The following is a 22,027-nucleotide window of genomic DNA, read 5'->3' on the forward strand; positions in this document are numbered from 1 at the left end:
GGCATTTTTGGTTTTTTTTGTTTTTTTTTTTCTGTCTCCTGCTCATGAGCACCTGTTGAAGCATGCTTTGTGGTAGCCAGCCTTCTGTTAAGGTGACAGATGCCTGAGCTAATCAACCTATCGTGAGAAAAGGTTTGGGTTGGCTGATGGTTTATAGGCCCCAGTCCATGCCTGGTTATTCCTGATGCTTTTAGGCCTGTGTTAGGTCTTACAGCATGGTGCTGCATGTGGCAAAGCAGAGCTTGTCCCTCACGGCCAGGAATGAAAGGCAGGAGAAGAGAAAGGGGGCGGAGGTTTTCCCCCTTTGAAGGCAAGTCCTCAGTATTCTAAGACACGCCCCCCCACTAGGCCCCACCTCTTAAACATCTCTACCACCACCCGATAATAACCCAGTAGCTCCGTTGCTCAGGATGGTCCACAAGCTGGATAGTGAGGCCTAGGGACACAGCTTAGCATGTCTGAGGCTCTGTAGTGTCAGAGGCCGGGGTGGGGGCTGAGGGAGGCTAAGGGACAGAGACTTCGTGAGGCTGACTGTGGGTAGAGTGAGGGAGCTAAGCAAAGCATAGAAGGGGAGGGAAAATGTCAGAGAACGAGGAGGACGTGGCCTTATAGGTTGGTGCTAAAAGCCTTGACCTTCACGTTGGCATGAAGCCACAAAGGCATTTGGGCAGTTAAGGGCCAGGATGAGCCTGTGGCTGCTGTGTTGTAAACAGGTGGGAGAGGTGGAGGCAGGAAGCAGGAAGAGTGTGGGGACAACTGCAGTGATGGGAGGGGGGGCGGGTGCTTGGACCTAGGAGAGGGTGTTGAACTTTAGGTGTGTGTTGCAGTAGGGCCGGAAGGACTGTCTGAGGTCCTCACCCACATTTAAAAGAAGGTTCTTGTCGGATGCCCTCTGGTCTGACTTTTAATGTAATCTGTAGGGAAACTGAAGGAAGCTTTGTGTCCACAATCAGCATGCTTAGTGGCAGAGCTAAACACTGGGATTCTAGAATCCAAATCCGGTAGTTTGCAGTTGACCTGGGTGGTCCCTTGGAGGAGGCCTGTGCAGGCTTGTGAGCCACAGGCAGAAGGGAGGGCTGCCCCTCCCCTCTGCTGCGGCTGAGCGGCGAGACCTGATAGTGCCAGCAGCACCAAGGGTGGTGGCCTCTGCTATGGGCAGGGCCTGAGGCTTTACATACTGAAGGTTCCTGGCACGCCAGGCCTTCAGCGGCTCTTTCTCTCTGGGCCACTGCCCAAGATCTTGACTCTGGTTGGACTGCAGTACTGATGATCTCTGAGGCTTTGGGCATACCAAAGCCAAAGCTTGCAGTGTTCTTCGTTCAGTTTTTACTGAGCTTCCGCTGAGGTAAGGCCAGAGGCCAGGAAGAGACCTTTGTGCTGTCCAGGAACTGACAGGTCTTAACACTGACAGGACAGCCAAAGGGGTGTGTGGTGGAGGTGGGGCAAAATATCCATGTCTGAGGCATGGGCAAGACAGGCCAAGGTCAGAGGACTATTGATCTAAGGTATGAAAAAGTCTCCGTAGCCCCTAAATGCCCCAGTATGCACAGCCAGAGCTTGTGTCTATCGTGGTGGTCCGAGTCATTCTGTGCTATCACGGAAGGCCAGCCGTGACCCTGAGAGCAGACATCACTTACAGCTAGAAAGACCTGCTGTACTCTTGATGCTGCCCCTCTTACTGGGAGGCTTCTGTGTCTCCCTGGTGCTTCTTTGGAAGGGACGATGGCTGGTCACTATGCTTTGGCACTGGAGACTATTCCAGAGCCAGGCTTTACAGTTCACTCTAGCCAGTAGACAGAAGAGGCCTGTGCCAAAGAGTAGGACCTGGTGTCCTCCTCAGACCTCAGCAGGAGGGCCACCTGGAGAAGGCAGAGAAGGTCTTGTTTCTGGTCTTTTGAGGAAATATGAATCTGTGGGCCAAAGTGAGAGCAAGCATCCAGTCTGATTTGTCTTTGTGCTGTATAACTGGACCTGTTCCACTCCCAGTACACAGACTGTAAGGACATGGAAACTGCCGCCGTGACTGCTTTACAGACTGCCCCTGGCACCTGCCCTATACTCTGGTGGACAGCTCGGCAGTTACAGGGCGTGGCTAAGAACATGGGCCCGTGGCAGAGCAACAGGGCCAGGTACCGTGTAGTTGGGAGGCCTGGCCAGATTCCAGGCGTCTGTGCGCAACAAGCTTCTGGAAAGGGTTGTTGGCACCTTCCCGGAGGATAGGGAGCGAGGGCCACAAAGCAGCTGGAGGCAGGCTTTCTGCCCTGAAAATATAGCTAAGAGGATAAGCAGTGGCATAGGGCTGGAACTGCACTCAGGAGGCTGAACCATGAGAATTTCGAGTTTGATGCCAGCCTGGACCACTGTGTCTCCAAACAAAGCAAAGTACAACCCCAACAAACAAACCCACAGGCGAGCTACCTGTCCAAAGGATTGTGCATGCCTTGCCCAGGGTCCTCCGCCATTTCAGCTGGGACTCTCAGGCATAGACTGATGCTAGGACACCTGTGACTGTCTGGGACCCCCAAGGCAGACGCTGTTTCCCACACTGTGATAGCTTCAGGGCTTATCCTTCTCTGGGCTTCTACTCTCTAAGAAAAGGGGGTTGCTGATTTACCCCTGGACTGAGGAGTGGCCTCAGTAGGCCAGTCATCCGACCAGCATGGTTGAAATGTGCTCAGTGCTGGGTTGTGTTGTGAGGGGCTCAAGAAGGAGAGAGAGTCCCCCATTACTCTAGACCCCTCCTCCCATCCCCTAAGCATTGCTCTCCCCACTTGTCATTCAGAGGGCAGATGACCTTGGGAGAAGGGTGACAGGGGGTCACTTCCTCATACTTCACTGTGGAGGAGTTCAATAAAGCACAAGTTAGGGAACACCGTGGCAGCATCTCAGCAGGGGACTTTCTGCATCACCAGTCACCCAGGGCTGGGCCATCAGATGTTCCCCTCAAGGCACATCTGATGTCACAGGCGTCCTTTAAAAAAAAAAACTTTTGTTTCTCAATTAGCTTACAAAGTAATAGCTTTCCATTTGGGGTTTCGATGCGTATTTCATTTTGGTTGGTTCTCTCCTCCCCCGACTTCCCCTTCGGCTCCCCACCCTTCTTTCTCATCTGTACCTTTGGCCCCCAGCGTATTCTCCCTTTCTGCTGGAAATAATAGGCCTGAAGCGGGGAGGGAGGGGAAGACAGGTGCAGCATTTGAACCTAGAAGGATCCCCTGGGCATAGTTCAGACTTGAAAAAGATGGTGGCAAAGGAACACAGGAACACGCTCCTGGAGCTCTGAGGTGTAGGGGCCTTAGCAAGTCTACCGCTGAGAACCTTCTTTTGTGAGTCTGCTGGCTGGTTTGGCCCTGTGGCAAACTGCCTGACACAGATCCCCTCAGCTGTCTGTGCCTCACTTTCCCCATCTGTGAGATGAGGCAGTATGGAGCTTACTGTAAGTCCTTGTAAGGACTGAGCAGGCAAGTGCCTGTGGAGTCCTGGGACCAAACTGTGCATGTGTCAGCTGCTGTGCCGGCTCCTGGCCCTGCCTGACGGTACTGCCTACACAGCTGGCCTTTTGGGAGCTGCCTTTTCGAGGTCTTGCTTTGTAGCCCTGACTGGCCTGGAATTCTCTACGGAGATAGGCTAGCCATGAACTCAAAGAGATCTTCCTGCCTCTTCCTCCCACACTCCCACATCCTGGGATTTAAAGACATACACCACTGTGCCTGGCATGTAAATATTTTTTTTTAAGGGGGAAAAAAAAAAAGGATGGAAGGAAGGAAGAAGAAAGCCCTCTGGGAAGCTCCAGCACTGAAGGTGTGGCTGCCAGCCTACATGCAGGAAGGAAGGTCTCCTCCCTTGCTGCTGGCTCTGTTGACAAATTCCAATGGGACACCAGCCTCCCAGCCCAGCAGCACTGAAGGCAGACTGAGAGAGCACCCAGATCCCTCCTGGGCACGCCCCCCCCCCGGGGTGTGTTGTATAATGACAGCTCTAGGGTGCACACGAGGGGCAGAATCAGCTCATGCTCTCATCTGGCCAGGCTGCAGGATGCAATGAGGCAGGAAAATATGCCCTCTGGGATGGAGGGGATGGATGAGATTAGAGCTGGTGCTTCATGGCCGGAGAGGGCAGTAGTGCAGCCAGAGCAGGGAGAAGACAACCGTTAACTATCTAATGTGGGGAGAGCTCGTAGGAGAGGGGGCGATCGAGCTGGCCTTGGAAGAGTGCAGATAGGTTTACTAGGAGGAGGGAAAAGCAGACAGAACCGTACAAACCAGTGTCTTTAGTACTCCAAGTTCTTGTTGTGTTTGGAGTTTTAGGAAGCACCCAGGTGGCTGCAGTATAAGGTTAGAGGATGGCAGGGCAGGCTGGGCATGCAGCACAGGTGTCAGGGGTGTGCTTTGACACCTTGGGACTCAAGGAACTCACTGTCCTTGACTATTTCTGTGGCTCTTATGTGCTTGCTACCAGCAGGAAGGATCCTTTGCTCACTCTGCATCCATATGTTTCTGACCTTACTCGGCCTCCCCGCTGTGATAGGGCCTGCTGATGCCCTACCCTGCCTGTGTCTTTAGCCCCTGGTTACGGTTCTGACTACCCCAGAAGCATCTCTTGGCCTATTCCAGGCCTCTCCAGCACCCAAAGACCTGGGTGGACCAGCCCCCTCTTCCCCATGAAGAACAGCGTTTGTATGGCACCTCAGAGTACCAGGTCGTTGCATGGAAGAACCCTAAATACAGTGCCATTAGGTTCTGACCTCCATTTTTTGTTCTGTGTTGTTGTTGTTTTTCAAGACAGGGTTTCTCTGTGTAGCCTTGGCTGTCCTGGACTTGCTTTGGAGACCAGACTGGCCTCAAACTCACAGCTATCCGCCTGCCTCTGCCTCCCAAGTGCTGGGATTAAAGGCGTGCGCTACCACCCAGCCCCCTTTCCATTATTTGGATGAAGATGTTAGGCCTCCAAAATGTTGAGCCTCATCCACTATCCAATCAGCGATAGAGCAGGGCCTTGTCTCAGAACTGAAAGTTGAGTCCTCCAGATGCTTCATTTCCAGCAGGGAGGCCTTGGCTGGACAGCGAGCCTCAAGAAGAGGAGAGTGGTTCGTAGTGCTCCGGCCTCAGGGTGGCCCGTGCATCTTCTTTCCACTCGGCGATGGAAGGCATTGGGTACACAGAAAGCAGGACCCAGTTTCCCCCTGCAAGCACATGCCAAGTTCAGTTTGAGGGTCAAGCAGGAGGGCTGCTCCCCAGAGTAGCACTGACCTGCTTTCAGTGAGCCCAGCCTGCTACCTTAGTCCTCTCCCTTCTGAGCTGGACGGTCTGCTCCGATTAGCACACTGACGTCAAGAAAGCGTGTCACCTTCGGTCTCCCCTCAGCCTGGCGCCTGTGATATATCAGTTCGGACGTGTCCCCTGCCTCACTACAGAGGGCCAAGGCCAGCAGGGGAAGAGGGATTATGTTGTTCCCATCTGTCTGCCCAGCCCTATCCAGCTGTTCCCCATTCCCTACTGCCAAGTGGCAGATGTTGGGGTGAGGTCGACCTGGGAGCCGGGGACCTGCCCATCGGCTTCACGTGAATGTCTCCGAGGCTATTTCTGGCCTTGCCATTATCCCAACGGCTTGAAGTGATAAATATAGACACAGATTGAAAAGCCCCGGTGGCAGGCAGGCAGGCAGCACTGGGGGAGCGTGTGGACGGGGGCTTGGCTATAAATAAGCCTGCTGGAACACCTCCCCAGCCATGCCACCGCGGCTGCTGCCAGGCCAGCGTGTTTGCATGTGTGCGCTTGGAGAGGTCCACTTGCTCCCCCCAGCTCCCTGCCTGTGCACACTTGTTCCTGTGGGGGTCACGGGTAGAGGAGGGGTAGGGCAGGTTCCACTTAGGCGAGGGAAGGAAAGGCATGTTGTATGTGGGGGACTGTGACCTCAGAGCAGGCCACTAAAGTCAACCGTTGTGGAAGGAAAATGGTGAGTGACCCAACAAGAAGGGTCTTGAGGACAGCCACATGGCTTGGCAAATACACTGTGCTGAGAATGGTGGCCCCATCCCTGCAGCCTGCAGTCCTCTCAGCTTCTCCTGGGGTAACAGCTGGGAAGGAAGAGGCTGGCCTAGAGGATTGTAGAGCCCCCGGGCAGCGCTTCTGCTCAAGACTGTCGTGTACCTTATTTGGTGTCTTTTTGTTCGTTTATTTTGTTTTTGCCTTGTCCAGACCTATTTGTAAGAGCAGTTTGGTTTCCCCCACCCCCTTGTTCTCACTGCCACACCCCAGGTCGGCCTACTGAGTGGCCCTGGGTCTGGGCTGAGCAGGGATTCCAGATGTTACCCCCGACCTGACCTGTAGCCACGCCCTTCACCTTTTCCCTGCCCCCCTCCTCCTCATGCCTGTCTCCATCTTCCTGCCTTTCTTGGCATCCTGTGGCTCCTCTCCTTGCGCCTTCTCTTCCCTTGTCTTTTTCCTCCTCCGCCTCCTCTCAGCCAGAAGCAATTACCTGGGGCTGCTGGATGGGACGTGCACTGTGCTCAAGAGATGCTTCACTTCTTGTGGAAAGGATAAAAGTCGGTAAGCTGGCAAGGATCCTGGGAGCTCACCAAGAGGAAAGCACCGTGGCCATGTAGAGAGCAATCACGGGAAGTGGCGCCCCGCGAGCCCCCTCTGCGGCCTCATTTAACAAGGGCCCGAGCAGTGGAGCGTACAAGCTGGGTCTGGTGAGAAGTGGCAGGTATTAATATTGCATGTGTAAACGATGCCCTGGGCATCCTTGCAGATTGCAGATGAAGAGTAGCTGTCTTGTATGAGAGTAGCTTTGAGGGAGAAAACCATGTTCCCCTTCCCCATGTATCCCCAGTGCTGAGGGGCTTCTGGGACCAAGGATGGACAGCACAGGACCACAGCACGTGCAAGGACCTGCTGCTCAGTCCTAAGTGTGCACTACCGCCAGGATGAACTGGGTCTGGCTCTGGCTTCAAGGCACTTGATCTGCAGGAGAGGACAACTTCTGTGCTTTCTGATGCCCATGCAGATGACAGCCGCGCTCTGTGGGGGCTAGGGCGTCTGCTCTTACACTGATGCCTGCACTGGGCATAGAGTAGGCTGTATTTGCTGAACACAGATTAAATGGGGTTGGGTATGCAAGGGAAGGCATTCCCTACATGGAGGGGAACGGCTGTGCAAAGACTGAGGCTGAGAGGCGCTGCGGGCCCATGTCTCTATGGACAGCCTGGAATCCTGGTTGTGGTTCCTGGTCAGGACTATGCCAGAGAAAGCTGGACTGATGGAAGAACCAAGTGGAGCCTTTTGCATGGTGAAGTTTAGATGTCATCTTGGAGACTAGGAGGATGTGGAGGGGCTTTAACTAGAGGAATGCCAGGTGCCGATGTATGTTTTCAAGTTTCATTTGACTTTGTGAGTGTGGCAGGTTGGAGGCAGGGGATAGGGGAGGGCAAGGTGACATTACAGTGTCTTACTTGTTAAGCACCTGGAAGGTTTTTCTTTTCTTTTCTCTTCTTTTTTTTTTTTTCCCCCTCTCTTTTCTATCTTTTCATGGGTCCTATAAAACTGGGATGTGTGCACATGGCTGCATGCCCAAGAGACAGTTGTTTCTAAAGATGGCAGTGCATAGCAGACATGAGCTAAGGCTCACAAGGGCTTGTGACAAACACAGAGCCATCGGTTCCAATTTGCTTAGCTGTCCTCTTCAGGGGTGACTTTGTCCAGTAAGCTTGGCCTAAGCCAGTAGCCAGGCCTGCAGCAGAGATCACCAATCCCCCAGGGACTGGCCTGAGCTCCCTTCACAAGCTCCCGGATCCCAAAGTTGGACGGGCTGCTTCCAGCCCAGCCTTTGAATCCCTGCCTGCCAACTGGGCCCATTCACCCCTGTGCTGATGCAGAACCCAGAACATCAGCCTCTGAAGAAAGGTGGACAAAGAAGGCATGTGAGGAACAGATCAGCGCACCTTCTCAGGGACCGTAGAGCCCTGAGTGCAGACCAGACCACAGTCTCACGATGACAATATTGTTGTATGTGTGCTTTTGCCAGGGTGGACTGACGCATGGGGTGATGGAAGGAAACTGGGGCTGGCCATAGTCAGGGCCTGGGGACAGAGGCAGTGTTCGTATCTGGTAGATAAGAAGTCCTACGCAGAGCCCTCTCCCCCGCCTGTCAGATGGCGAAACTCACCCGAGGGGCAGATGGGGAGGGGTGCACACCAGGAGCCCACAGAGAACCTAGGCCATTCTGATACCCGTGGCTACTGTTCTCCCCCTGAGCAAGGAGGTGGGGAGCTCATGAACTTGCTGGGGTGTGGAGGAACCCCAGAGGCTTTCTAGAACACTCTCTGTCTCATTGTATCCCCTTCCTAGTCAAAGGTCATGCAGTCCATGCTCCACTTTGCTGTACAGTCCTGGCTTCTTTATCAGGCTGCCTCTTTCCACCTGTACCTCTGGCCACCTGTACCTCTGTTGTCTGTATCTGCCTTCTCTGTCTAGGGGTCTGAGAGAAGGCTACTCTGTGGCCTTGGGCAGTCTGGCTCTGTCCCTCCTAACGCTTGCACACCAGGTAGATGTGCAGTTTTGGATGAAACAGGCCAAGGCAGGTCAGGCAATACAGCTGAACTCACTGGACATCCTGCTGCACCTTTAAGGAGATGGTGGCTCAGAGGGAGAAACCAAGGCTGAGGAAGGCTGTGTGAAAGCCAGAGGGGTTAGTGCCTGCCTGCTGAGGTCCCATTCTCTTTCCCTGGCTTGTGGTAGAACAGCTAACAAGAACAAGAAGTGTCTGCTCAGAGATCCGGGTCCAGCCAGATGACCTGAGCAAGCCACACCAAGCTCAGTCTCTTGGTCTGCACAAGGGGCTGAGCACACGAATCCCAGCCAGTTTCTGCTGGCACTGAGTAAGCGGCTGCTGCCTTACTCCCTCCTGGGCACTAAGGGTCAGTATGGTGCTCGCACCAGAAGGTGGGGGAGCCTGCGAAACCTGTTTCTTCTTCCTTTCCTTCCTTTGACCCCATCCCCACTGGCCCAGGGTTAAGGATAGAGCTGCGAGGACCTTGTTCTAGGCTGGGGACGGGTCTGGATGAAGCATGGACACATCTCCTGCAGGCTGCTGCCCTCCTCCTCAGCCGCCTGGAAGCTGGCAGGCCTGAGGACTCCAGGGCCCTGGGCTGGGCTTTGACAGAGCTCTGTCTGGCCAGTGCAGATGGAGGGCGCGATGTGTGGTTCTGTGAGGGAGAGGGCTCTTCCAGTTATCAGCTTCCACAATTTCTTGCTTTATGGCCAGAGTTGAAGGCAGCTGTTTGGATAATGTCCCCAGAGTACTTAGCTGGCTTTCCTGGGCCGGAGAAGATGATAGAGACCTCAGTGTCATTGTGCGTGAGCCAGATGCATCGGATTTTAAGCGATGGGGGCAAGCATAGGCCTTGGCAGGCTGCCTTCAGGCCAGTCTGGGAAGCCTCCTCTGAGCTTTCTGAGCATCTGGATGGGTTCTCAGGGATCCAGATGCCATGGACCACTTCAGTTCTGTCCCTTTTAGACTAAGCTGCTGCTCTGAGCCCAGGTCAACTCTTTCAAGACTGTGGTAAGCCTGGTATAGTGAGCTTCACGTGAGATAAATACTTCTGAAAATCATTGCCCGGGGTCAACTAGCCAGGCTGGCAGCTCCACAACAGAAAGCTGGGGACCCCAGGATGTGGCAGAAGTTGCTCCATTGTCCCCATGCTTTCCACACGAGGCTAGCTCAAAGCAGTCTCTCACTCAAATGGCTGGAGAAGAAAGAAGGTCTTATCTCTGAGTTGCGGGGCTGGTCCTAGGAAAGCAGGTAGGAATGCCTCTGGCCAGAGTGTTGCAACAGTGTCAGCCCAGCCCAGGCCTGCTGGCTCTGTGTCATCTCAAACTCTCCTAAGCCCCACTGACCCTGCCTCTCCAGCCCCTGAGAGAGACTCTTGGGTGTCATGTGCTGGTAGTAAGTAGGGTGGGGGACAGGATGTAGCTGAGCCTGCCCAGGGCTGATAGCTGTACCAGGCATGTCTCTGCTTGGGTGGCTGTTTGTCGTTGATGTTACTTTCAGTCAGCCCTGTTCATTGGCAGTCCAGCTGTATGCAGGGTAGGGAGGAGTCAAATACATGGGGGGAGGTATTCTGTACTGGGTGTCTGGACTCCATCGAGCTCGTTCCACAGAGCAACATCTCTGTTGTCCTCCAGCCCTGTGCCTGCCCCAGGTGTGTGTGTGTGTGTGTGTGTGTGTGTGTGTGTGTGTGTGTGTGTGTGTGTGTGTGTGTGTGTGTGTGTGTGTGTGTGTGTGTGTGTGTCTTCCCTGAGGGCCAGAGGAGAGAAGGGATGTGGGAGTGGAGACTCTCTATCCAGAGTCACCTTCAGCAGCTGCCCCAACCCGTAAGTGATTGTCTAGGACTAGTTTGTTATTTCCTGCATTTAAAAACAAGCATTCTAAATCAAATATTTATTTAAAATAAATATTTTAAAATGCTGAGATACAGTCACATACCATACAATCTACCCATTTAAAGTGCTGATCCAGGCATTGTTTAAAATGTTCTGAATTATGTAGCTATCACCACAGTCAACTCAAAAACACTTCCATCACCTCACAAATGCCCTGTTTCTCTCTAGACCCTCTGCCCCAGGCAGCCACTATCCACTTCTGTCTTCATCGGCTCCCCTAGCCCAGCCAGGGTGTCATATCAAGATAGATTCCCGTAGTATCTCTTACTCTGGCATCTGTCACAGAGTGTGATGGTTTCAAGTTTACCCGTGTGGCATGGATCAGTCCATCATTGCTTTTTATGGCTGAGTCGTATTCCACCATATGAACAGACCCCATTTGGTGACCAGTGAGTTTTTAAAGGATGACTCTACATCTTAATACAGTTCTGAGTCAGCTGGGGGCATGCGGGGGGGGGGGGGGGGGGGGAGGGGGACGGACTGGTGAAGAATGTAAGCAGAAGCAACTTCCCAGAGGCCCTCAGGATCAAATTATAGGCTGAGCCTGGACACTGTATGACATCCTTTCTTATGAAGCTAGTTGACAGGGAACATTGCCGAGGCCTGTAAGGATGGGGTCTCTTGGGTTGCCTGGAGGTTCTTTCGCTTTCCGGGACTGGGGGGCGAGGATTACACAGGTTGTGAGGACGGGGCACATCCAAGGCAGTTGTGATTATGCCGAGGAGGTCACAGCAGGAGGTGGGAGCCCTGGAGCCTCTTCAGTTTCTTCTTTGGGGAGGCTCTGCTTTGAGGAGCAGATCTGAGGCCTGGAGGAGCCTTGCAGGCAGATCCGGAAATTGAACTAAGATTAGAACCACCGTGATTGATAACAGCCTAGAGATTAGAGGAAGGGCAGTTAAATATTTGTTTAATCATGTTCTGATTGTCTGTCTTTTTGAACAGTGACTACTAACCTTGTTTACTACTGGTAGCAGTGCTTTCTGGAGAATGGGGTCCTTTTATTCAAAGGAAAAGCCCCTTTCTGCTAATTGTTAGGCTCAGAGATACCATAGGGGTCTCAAATATCAGCTTCATATCCATATTGCCCTCCACACAGGGGCTACCTCACCCCAGGGATCCCTCAGCCTCCACAACAAAGGGAAAGAAGGAAGAAATCAGGGAATGTCTCTCCCTGGCAGGTGCCTCACAGGAGCCATGACTTGTTGCAATGAATTCTCCTTGCACTCCATCCACCTGCAAGATGAGTGAGAGAAGATAATGTGACCTCACAGGCTGTAGGCGGACAGGATGGCTTAACCCTCCAAGGTCAGGGAGCAGCCCAGATGGTGGCCTGTTTTCTGTGAGGAACTTCAGGCTGGTGAGATGAGGCCCAGGAGCCAGGCTTCTGTAGGGCTGGGGACAGTAGGAAGATGCCTTCCCTGTGTGAGTCAGCGTGGCCCACCTGAGAGTGACAGCATCTCCTCACAGCTACCAGCAAAGCTCTTCCTAGTGCTTGCTCTGCGTGTGGCATGCCAGTGTCCCAGCCTCAGGAGCTAGAGCTGGCTCCCCGGGCCAATGGTGGGCCAGCTTCTGACTCGTTGACCTCAGCTGACTCTCACCATGCAACGGATGAGTTGTTTGCATCCCGAACCAATGGAGCTCTGGGTGGAGAAGCTAGATTTGTAGATCCAGTTGCTTCTTTCTTCTCCTGAGTGCTAAGGACAAAGCGGGAACAGATAAGCCTCAGCTGTGAGACCAGGCTGCTCTGGCAGCTGGCAGGGCCAATGCATTTGTCACCTGGGTACTGTACCTCTGAGTGGCTGTAAATTGCACACCCCATGAGGTGGCACCTGCTGCCACAGGTCACTCAGGCACCTCGAGCAGGTGGCTTCCTAATGAAGTGGGTAGGATAGGGACCCTGCTGTGAAGCTAGGCACCTCTGTAGGGGGTGAGGTGGCCAAATAGAGAGAGGAGATGCTCCTGGCTGTTTCTGTAAGGCCACCTGCTGCTGGGCAGCCAGGCTGAGGCAGCAAGGGAATGACTGTGAGTGATCCAAGCCCTTGCTGCTTCTCTCAGCCACCTGTATGCTGTGTGCTTATGGCCGACCTACCACCTAGCTCACTACTAGGTCTGTCTGCCCAAGGAAGCTGGGCAGGGGCCAGCAGAAGGTCAGCAGTCATGGAGGATGGAGGCAAATTAAGACACTTAGAGCAGCTGCTGCTTTTGTTTTGTTTTTGTTTTTTGAGACAGAGTTTCTCTGTGTAGCCTTGGCTGTCCTGGACTCGATTTGTAGACCAGGCTGGCCTCGAACTCACAGTGATCCACCTGCCTCTGCAGGTGTTTTTGTATATGTACATGGGCGGAGTGCCCAGCCCACGGCACATGTGTGGACTCAGTTCTCTCCTATCATGGGTCCACGGGCTCACACTCAGGTCTTCAAGCTTAGAGGCAAGCACCTTCACTACTGAGCCATTTTGTTGGTTCTGAACTAATGGTTCCTTGAGGAACAGTCCTGTAACTTGGCTGTATTGCTAGCTGGGCCCCTGGCTCCCTTTGGAGGCTCAGTTACCCACAGGATTGTCATCAAGAACTAGCCAGACAGGACCAGACACTGGCTGGCCTTTAACGGCCAGTAGGACTCAAGGAAGTTACCTTTGTGTCTGTGTCTGTAAAGCAGAGATAAAATACCTGTCTTCAAGGGCTACCTGTAAGATGAAAGGAGAGAGGTTATATCAAAGGTTAGCACAGTGTGGCCATGCAGGTGGCATCCAGGATCCTGCCTCCTGCCATGTGGGACACACCCACACGTTGTCCTCTCCTACACAGAAGAGCTGACCTGTGTATCTAGTAGGGTGTTGCAAGTGACACACAGTGTCTCTCTTAAGGCAAAACTATAAAAGACAAGCGTGGCTTCCACGGTTCTTTCTCTTGGATCGCTTGTTCCAGGAAGCTGCTGTCTTGTGAGGACTTTTGGGAAGTCATCTGGAAACCTCTGGAATTATGGTGAGATGCAGAGATAGCCTCTGCCCATCAGCCCTCACCTGATGCCAGTCACATGAGTGACTTCAGAAGTGGCTCTTTTAGCTCTAGCCAAGCTTTCAGATGACCATAGCCCCAGCCAGGCCACTCTAGGCTTCTTAATCAGCAGAACCAGGGTGAGGTAGTGCATGGCTGTTGTCTGAACCATTGGGGGGTGGGAGTGCTGTTTCCCACAGCCATAGAGCCCGACCTTGCCCAGGACTCCACACCTACCAGCTCCCTTTCTCCTGCATCTGTTTCCACATCAATACCATTTTATCTACTGACTGCAAAAGCTCTGATAGGCACCCTCAGGTCTTGATGGCCACAGCAGGGTTCCCATAAAGAGCCATGCTTTGCTGTATCTATGGCCTGAAAGGTCCCAACTATGCCCCTGCCTCATGGAACTGCAGCCATTGGTCTGCATCTGAGGGTGACTTGTAGAGTCCCAGAAGTCTCCTGAATGGCGGGGCTTCTTGGTCTTGTTTGATAGACAGCTACAGTTGGGGGTAAAGAGGGCATGTCTGGGCCCTTGGGAGTGTGGAGGGCCTGTCCTCTTCCACCCTTTGTGTTCTCCCTCTCCCTCAGCTCAGCCTGGAGGCTTCTTGAGGTGCCAGTCTTGCTGCCTTCTTTCTCACTTTGTTCTCCAGCCCCCACCACCTCAAACTGAGCTTCATAAAGAGGAAGTAGACAGCTTCCATGGAAGGGAGGTGTGGCTTCGGTTGGTCACTTCTTGCTCACAGGAGGAGCCTGAGAAAGACAGCCTCTAGTGCTCTCCGCTTCCCCACGGCCCTGCCACCTGAGCCCACTGAAGGAAAGGATGGCTCAGAACCAGGCAGTGTAGGCACCGTGGTTTGTGTGCCCACAGCAGCAGCTCTTGAAGGCTTCTCTTAAGTGTCAGCTGCCTTGACCCTTTCATATATGCTATAGATCTTCTTAACTATGTCTGAATACTTGCTGCGTTTTCAGATATCAGGGATACCAGGATGAAGGAAATATAATTCCTGTCTTGCTTTGTTTGTTTGTTCATTTGTTTGTTTTCGAGCCAGGGTTTCTCTGTGTAACAGCCCTGGTTGTCCTGGAACTTGATTTATAGACCAGCCTGGCCTTGAACTTACAGTGAATCCGCCTGCCTCTGAGTGCTGAGATTACAGGCATGCACCGCCACTCCCAGCACCCTGTCTTGCTTTTTAATTAGATGGAAATAGACATATAAACAATGCGTCTAACAGTGACTGACGTTTGTAGGTTACTCACTTTGTGCTTTAGTGACCAGGGTGATGGAGAGTTTAGGCCGAGGGAGACAGATTCCAGATGGAGAAGTGCATTTCTGGAGCAGGCAACATTGTCACAGAAGTGACACTGCCTATGGTTCCTGGGGGGACCCCAAGTTCTTACTGCTGTGCTTCATGCTTGTCCCACTTTAAGGCTTGCTTGATGGAGATCTGCTTTGTGTATTTAAGCTTTGTATTTCTTTCACCCAGAAGCACCTGTCACTCCCACCTTTACCCTACTTCCACCTCCTAAGGCCACCAGCCAACAGTTTAGGTGCCACTAGTGTGTCAGGTGTCTTTAGAGCACTGGAGATTGATCCGGCAGCCACATGGAAATCCCTGCCTGAAATACACTTTTTGACCATTGTGGTGGTTTGAATGGCTAAGGCCCCTATAGGCTCATATATTTGACTCTTTGGTCCCTTGTTGGTAGAACTGTTTTGGGAAAGATTATGTTGTAGCCTTGTTGGAGGAGATGTGTGTCACTGAGGTGACCATGTGTGCCTGCCTGCTTCCCCTGTCCCCACCCTGATGATAATGCACTCACCCTGTGACATGGTAAGCAAGCTCTCAACTAAATGCTTTCTTCTATGAGTAGCCCTGGTCATGCTGTCTCTTCTCAGCAATAGGACAGTAACTGAGACAGTAGTGTAAATGCAGGAGGGAAAGCAGGCGAGGGCAGCAGACAGAGAGAGGTGTTAGGTGAGGTGGCTGGAAAGGGAATCTCTGGGAACCTATATACACTTGGGAACAAAGCTGCGTGATAGTCAGGAAAGTAGCGGCAGCAGCGGTCGTGGTGGCAGCAGTGGCAGCGGCAGTGGCCCTGGGGTAGAAGTATGCTTAGTGAGTTTGAGAAACATGGAAACTGGAATAGAACAAGAGAGAAAAGGCCAGAGGAAGTAATGAGAGAGCCAGAGTGAGTGCCATCCTGGCCACTCAGGGCACAGAAAGGACTTTGGACTTGGTTCGAACATGAAAGGAGTCCTGGGAGGCTTTTCCTGTGCATCCATATCTTAACTTGCTCACAGTGGGCCCCTCATGGGAGCAAGGGGATTAGTGAGTCCCACTTAAAAGTTCTGTTTGCAGCCACCTGTGAGTCACCAGCTAGGAGTGTCTAGGTATTTCTAGGGACTTGCTTGGAGGGCGCCTAGCACCCTCCCACCACATTGGAAGCAGCTTCCCCTCCTGCTGTGCATATAGTCTTCCACCTGTGTGAAAACCTCTCTTCCCTGGGTCTCAGATCACGGAAGACCTCAGAAGCCAGGGATGTGGCTTTACCCAGTCCTGGCTCAGAGGGAGTTAATTGTATGTTGTGCTAACCTAAGCAGCTAGCCTCCGGGAATGCAGTGAGGAGCTCTTAGTCCTGACCCTGGGGAGAATCAAGATGCACCAGGCCTGTCCGGCCATCCTGTGGGGTTCCCAGGAGACCCACACTGAGAGCTTTCCCTCAGGCTTCCTGAGGCTCCTGCAGTCTCCCGGTGTCAGAGCTGTGGGAGCGGTTGGGGCCAGCCTCTGCCTGCTCCAGGCTTCTCTTCGCTCTCTTCACCCTTTGCTTCTCATGGCGTGTGCTATGGAGCAGCACTGACCAGCTTGGGCCTGGAAGGGTGTGAATCCAGCTTCGATGGACTTGAATTTAAAGCATCACTTCCTAGGTGCGTGACCTGCGGGTGAATCACTAGCCTTCTGGGGGTTTGGTTTCCCCACATGCAAAATGTGGAGCAAAGGATCAAATCAGTTCATCTGAATGTTGTGAGCCTTAGCAGTGTGGCCCAGGGCGGCCCTGCCTCTGGCCAGCCTTGACTGATTAGTGTGACACGGTGGCCTTCTTGAGCTTTTGGGGTGGCTGCCCTGATCCTCTTAAGAAGAACATTCCCGCATGATGGGGAGATTACGGTCATAATCCATTTGCCCTTACCATTTATGACTTGACCAGGGCCCTGCCATATGCTAAACGCTATTTGTGCGTCATTTATGTAGCCCTCAGAAAAGCCGGAGAGCTAAGTACTATAAACTTTCCCCACAGTGTAGAAGGAAACCTAAACCTTAGAGGGATGAGGGAACTTGCCAAGGCCCTGAAGCTGTTCACCTGTAGTGCCAGCCCTTGGCCACCCTCTGTGAATGGCCTCCCTCCAGCCAGAGCCACAGGACTGGGTAGTTGTCACGGCCAGTCAAGGCTCAGATCTCCTGTTCTTGCTCATGGTGTCCCTCCCTGGCCCCAGTGACCTTCCCTGCCCCTCTCTTTCTCTCTCTGATTGTAGATGGCCAGAGAGAAGTTCTCTGTGAAAACACAAACAAAAGAAGTGAATTATGTAACATCTGGGGCAACACATTCCAGAGAGGACATGGCCAGTGCACAGGCCTCTGCAGTCCCTCCCAGAGAAGGTGTCCCCTGGGCCTTCTGCCCCTGCCTGCTCTCTGGCATCTGGCAGATGCCACAAACTATCAGAGAAACAGAGAGTCTTGGTTCAGGGACACTGGCCAACACAAGGAGTCAATCCCTGGTAAGAAAGAGTCCTGTAGCAGTCACCGTGGAGTGGCTGGTCACTCTTGTGTTTCTGAATGGCATTTCTGAAGTGGCCTTCTGTTGTCTTGTAGTTTTTCAAGACATTTTTACACATAATGTGGGCTTTTCGATGCTAGGCTCTTGTAAGCACAGGCCTCAGTTTCATGGACTGCCTTCACCACGCTGTGTGGTATTACTCTGCCTGTTTTCCCAACAGACACTTTACCTATTAATAAGTTCTGTGCCTCCCATACTGTGCTATAGATGTCCCTCTGCTGGACAAGCCACACGAGTGGCTCACAGGACCTGTGGCTGTTAGAATCTACCTTCTACCGCTAGGCAATATGTTTTCTGGGCATGCCCATGTTACTGGGGTAGACCTTTGTTTTCTTTTGTTTGTGTTTTGAGACAGGGTTTTCCCCTGTAGCTGTGGCTGTCCTAGAACTTGCTCTGTAGACCAGGCTGGCCTTGAACTCACAGAGATCCTACTGAGGCTCGGGGTAGGCATTTTAAAACAGGCTGTTTCAGTGCTATGTCACCGAGTGCTGCAGGAGGGAGATAAGGTGAGGTATGTACCACAGTAGGTGGCGATCACTCACACTGCCCCTGCCTCGGCTCCTCAGCTCTAGGTTCTAGATAGGCACTCCTGGAAATCAGTAGTCCCCGTTGCCCCCGCCGCCCCCACCCCCTCCACCCCCTCCACCCCCACCATGCCTTACTTCACATCGTGCTCCGTGCTTCATGGTGTCCTAGGGCACGCGTGTGCTTAAGTGTTTCCCATCTGTGAAATGGAAAGAGGTTTTGGTGGCCTGATTGAGATGAGGGCCAGCCCTGTGTGCCAGTGTGAAGGGGGCGGGGTGTGGTGGGAAGAGGCTGGCGGCGAGCCTTACCCTGTGATTGTCTTATTTATTAAAAATTAATTGAGGGGCTTTGATGCATCCGGACTTGAGAGGAGCTGACAGGTCATGTGGTCTCTGAAAGCACAGGGCTGGTAATCCATTTTAAAAAGCATTTTCTTCTTCTTTTTAATTTAATGGAGGAAATCATTAGCTGGGAGACTGGTAGCACTGATTTATTTCTGTTTTGGGGAAGGGGGGCAGGAGAGAAGATCGCTTCTAATTGCTGCTTGTTCTAGAAACACACCAGCCAGACATTCTCATCGGCTGGGACTGCTGGGCTCTGCAGGGGATTGCATCGTACTTTCTTTTCTTCAGACTCTGGGGGCTGGCAAGGGGCTCTCAAGGTGCAGGTGGGCGGCCCTGATGTCAGCACTCGGCCTTCACGATAGTAGCAAAACTGTTCTCAAGTGAGCCTGAGCAGACTACAGTGTGTAGTGCTGGGGGAGGGGGGTTCCCCCCAGATAGCCCATATTCAATATTTCATTCCCAGGGAAACAGGGGCAGGACCCCCCATCTGGGAAAAAAGGACGACGTGCCTTCTCTGGGGCTTCATCCGGTTCCAAGGGGAGGCAACTGGGTTCACCCTAAAAATAACCAAGGATGCAAACAGCCACACAGTGCAAATGTTTTTCATATCTGTGGGCCAGATCACTTAAAGGTACAGCCGGTCTTCCACTGTCACAATATGTTTATTTCTTCTAGAGCAGAGAGTAACTTTGAGGTAACCTGGGCTTTATAGGGTCCCCGTCTTCAACCCAAAGTTGAAGTCTGCCTGGGTTGTTGTGTGGATGCCTCCTCCCTGTGGCACCACACACCTGGCAGAGGATGAGTCACCTGTGACTCTCACTGCCCCTGAGGACCCATCGAAGGACAAGGGTTGCAGGCAACCCAGCCAAGTATGGCCACATCATGAAGCCTCCTGAATACAAAGGTGGGGTCCTCCTGACTTCAATTTACCAAGTCTATCCAGTTCAGGGGGAAAAAAATATAAATAAATAAAGGGTAAAGTAGTTCTCAGAGAAAGGATGGCTATAAATAGCTAGGCAGGATGTGGAAAAGGTGAGAGGCGAGTTGCCGCCAAGGTTGTGGGCCCAGCTGCAGAGCAGGGCTCTGAAGGTCTAGCCCTCAGCCTACCTGGGCTGTTGCCCTGGCCTCCTGCAGCTCTGCTCCTCAGATGGAATGTGTGCTCCAGGCACTTCCTAGCCTCTTACTCTCCCCTCTGCCTCGCCCTGTACTCGTGGCTGTTGCCTGAGGCTCCTAGGCACCTTTACATTGGAGCTGGGACCCTTGCATGGTAGTTCCAGACTTTAATCCTAACACTCAGGAGGCAGAGACAGGAGTTGTAGGCCAGCCAGGGCTACAGAGTGAGACCCTGTTGAAGAAACAAAGCAAATAAACACTGAAATTAGGAATACTTAGTTCTCTAGACATTTTCCCCTGAACATGCCGCATCTGAGGGGAGCACTCGGAAGGCGTTGTGAAGTTCCGGGGCGAGTCCTGCCACACCGACTGTGGCCACATCTTAGGGGTAGCGGGCGAGTGGCTACATCACTGGGCAGGACCAGGAACTAAGTCCGCATATAACTTAGGGCACAGAGCTGTGAAACGAGGTACTAGCTGTGCAGCTTCTCCATCTATCTACCTGCCATCATTCAGCCATCCCGTCATCATCCGTTTCCCATTTACCTATCTGTCCATTCATTCATCCACCTGCCTTTGTACTCACCCGTTATTCACCAACTCAATACGTTTGCTCAGTGCCTGTCGTGTACCAGGTATCCTCACAGGCGCACCCTAGGATACAACAGTGAATACTACCATTCTAGAAGCCTCCGTTCTAGTGAGATGGACAGCTTTTTTAATTTGGTTGGTTTTGGGTTTTCGAGACAGGGTTTCTCTGGGTAGCCGGGCTATCCTGGAACTTGCTCTGTAGACCAGGCTGGCCTTGAACTTGTAGAGATCCACCTACTATATTAAACCCCAAGCATTGAGAACAAAGGCATGTGCTGCCCTGCCCAGTACGACAGACAGTTTTAGAATGGAACACACACAGATGAGCTGCTAAGTGAAAGGAGGCAAGTGCAGAAGGACAGTGGTGTAATTTCATATACTGAGATGATGCCATGAGGCGGCCCCTGGAATCAGATCCACAGAGACAGAAGTGAAAGGGACGGTTACCAGGGGAGGGGTGGAGAGTTAGCATTTAATGAGTGCAGATCTGGGTTAGGGGACGGAAAGGTTGCAGAGATACTGGCAAGAGCTGCACAGCCATGTTAATCCCCTGAACCAAGCACTTAACAAGCTATCAGGATAGCAAATGTTAACACCTACCATCATTTGAAAAGGAAAAACATCAAAGGAGAGGCTGGAGAGATGGCTCAGAGGTTAAGAGCACTGTCCGCTCTTCGAGAGGTCCTGAGTTCAATTCCCAGCAACCGCATGTTGCCTCACAACCATCTATAATGAGATCTGATGCCCTCTTCTGGCCTGCAGGTGTACATGCAGGTAGACTACTGTATGCATAACAATAATGGGAAAAAAACGAAATCCAAGGCGGGAGTCAGGGTTAACTAAGTAAGTGGTCAGGAAGGCCTGAGTAAAATGTGCTTATGTAGAGGCGAACAGGAAGAGATTGTGCAGGTGCAAATGCCCTGAGGGAAGAGATGGACTCAGTCTGGACAGCCTGGATAAGAGGCAGGAGGCCACTTGGGGAGTTTAGCTGTGGGAGACAAGATGTCCTTACAGGTTTGGTGGGTCCCCTGGGCTTTCTACTACCGGAGCACGGGAGGCTGGGAGGCAAGGAAAGGTTTTGCAGGAAGGGAACAGGCCTGGCCTCAGCAGCGCCTGCCAGCTCAGGATAGGGCAGCAGGAGTTGAGTGTTTGACAGTTGCCCCTCAGTGTCTGAAGGCATCGGTTCTATCAGAGTGTGCCAGCCCCTTCTGTAGAAAGCAGAGTACTGCATATGACCTGTGACAATCCTCCTGGACCCCTCAACTCATCTCTAGATTATATGTGGTGCTGAACACTGTATAGAGCTGCGTGAAGACCTTTCACACTGCACCTTTCCCACATTAACAGGGGGGAAAAAAAAAGGTCTGCACAAGCTCAGTACAGACACGGCTCTTTTTCCTCAATATTTTCCGTTTAAGTCTGTGGTTAGTTGACTCTCTGGATGTTGAAGCCACAGAGATGGAGGCCAACTGTGCCTTGTGGCAGTGTTTAAGTTTGCCCTGTTTGCTGGAGTCTTCTTCATGGCCACCTTCATCACACACAAACTAGGCAGCTTCAAGTATCTGGGGACAGGACAGTGATGCTATACTCTGTTTCTCATCTCTGTTGTCTTGACTTTGGCACAGATAGCTCTTTGCCTGGCCAGCAGTGGAGGTTCCAGGACAGCGAGCTTGTGCGGCTGTCCATGCTAGGACGGCCATAGGCCTGGGACCAGCCTAGCTGGATGAGCATGGGAAAGCCACTTTACCATCTGAGTTTGTCCTTATGCACCTGCAGACGGAGAAGGCGGGATCAGAGTGTGGTCTGGGTTACTGTGGGACCATCTGTGTCTTGTCTAGAGGGCAGCTGTGTGGGGGACCGTCTCCCTGAGCACCTGCCACTCAGCCTAGCCAAGGCTGCATAACCACTCAGTGTTCTGCTGCCTCATGGAGGTGGTAGGGAGGTTCCAATCCTGCAGCCCCTGCCCAGGCATTCCGGGGATGACCTCAGGAGTTGCTGGGGGAGACGGGGAAGGGAGTGGTTCTAGAACAGGGCAGAGAGGGGAACCCAGGTCTGAGATTCAGAGACTCTTGTCATTATGGAGTCTGAGGAGCCTACTCCCCAGCCGCTATCTGTTTGGTTCCCAGAGAGCCCTACCACATACCCTCTGTCCTTCTAGACAGGTCTCGGTCCCAGCTGTAG

General features: G+C 52.6%; 1 protein-coding gene across 10 annotated transcripts in view; it reads left to right on the forward strand.

The window, feature by feature from the left end:
• Pitpnm2 (phosphatidylinositol transfer protein membrane associated 2) overlaps positions 1-22,027 on the forward strand; it is a 129,689-nt gene that overhangs the window by 35,030 nt on the left and 72,632 nt on the right. Inside the window, exon 1 of one of the 10 annotated variants that reach the window (XM_051161455.1) lies at positions 6,686-6,708. The exons of the other annotated variants lie outside the window; for them this stretch is intronic. The gene's annotated coding sequence lies outside the window, so the exon portion shown is untranslated. Of the gene's footprint in view, positions 1-6,685; positions 6,709-22,027 lie in introns of those variants that run through there. 10 annotated transcript variants of the gene reach the window in all.

The sequence above is a fragment of the Acomys russatus genome, chromosome 19, assembly GCF_903995435.1.
Source record: "Acomys russatus chromosome 19, mAcoRus1.1, whole genome shotgun sequence".
In the NCBI taxonomy this organism is placed as follows: Eukaryota; Metazoa; Chordata; class Mammalia; order Rodentia; family Muridae; genus Acomys; species Acomys russatus.